This window comes from Austrofundulus limnaeus, unplaced genomic scaffold (assembly GCF_001266775.1).
Source record: "Austrofundulus limnaeus strain Quisiro unplaced genomic scaffold, Austrofundulus_limnaeus-1.0 Scaffold968, whole genome shotgun sequence".
NCBI lineage: Eukaryota > Metazoa > Chordata > Actinopteri > Cyprinodontiformes > Rivulidae > Austrofundulus > Austrofundulus limnaeus.
In genome coordinates, this window is record NW_013953370.1 from 1 (window position 1) to 874 (window position 874).

Below are 874 nucleotides of genomic sequence, written 5' to 3' on the forward strand. Positions count from 1 at the left end.
GTGCAGATCCCAGTCATTCTGATGACTAGATGTTACGATGGACAGCTGCTCTGCAAGAGTCCGATTAAACCGCTCCACCAACCCGTCACTTTGGGGGTGGAGGGGAGTGGTGCGAGTCTTAGCTATACCCAACTTTTCACACATGGTGGAGAAAACTCGAGATTCAAAATTTCTCCCTTGATCACTGTGGATGGATTCTGGGACCCCAAATCTGCAAAACATCCCCTCAATTAGGGCATCCACTACAGTTCCTGCCTCCTGGTTAGGCAGCGCAAAAGCCTCGGGCCATTTCGTAAAATAATCCATTGCTGTGAGGATGAAGCGGTTCCCACTCTCAGTACGTGGAAAGGGCCCCATGATGTCCACCCCCAACCGCTGCATGGGTTCACTTGTTGGAAACTGTTGTAACTGGGCCCTGGACAGCCCCTGCGGTCCTTTACGAGCGGTGCAAAGGTCACAGCACCTGCAAAAATCCTCCACATCCCTTCTAAGCCTTCCCCAGTAGAAGGTTTGGCGGAGGCGCCGAAGAGTCTTTGTCACCCCAAAGTGACCTGAGCCCACCGGTCCATGCACCCCCTTGAGGACGGTTTCCCGCAGAGCTTTGGGAACCACAACCTGCCAAATCTTCATTCCCGTGGTGGGTTCTGTCCAGGCCCGCTCCAAAACCCCATCCAACAGCCGCAGGGCCCCAAACTTAGCCCACAGTCCTTTAGTCTCAGGAGACAGTGCAGCCACCTCTTCCCAGGGTGGTCGCTGCTGTTCCTCCACCCACAACATGACTGCCTGTAAGTCAGGATCTTGCTTTTGCTCCTTAGACCAGTCCACTGTTTCCATCACTCTCAGCTCTCTGCACTCCGGACTGGTTGTCTCACAC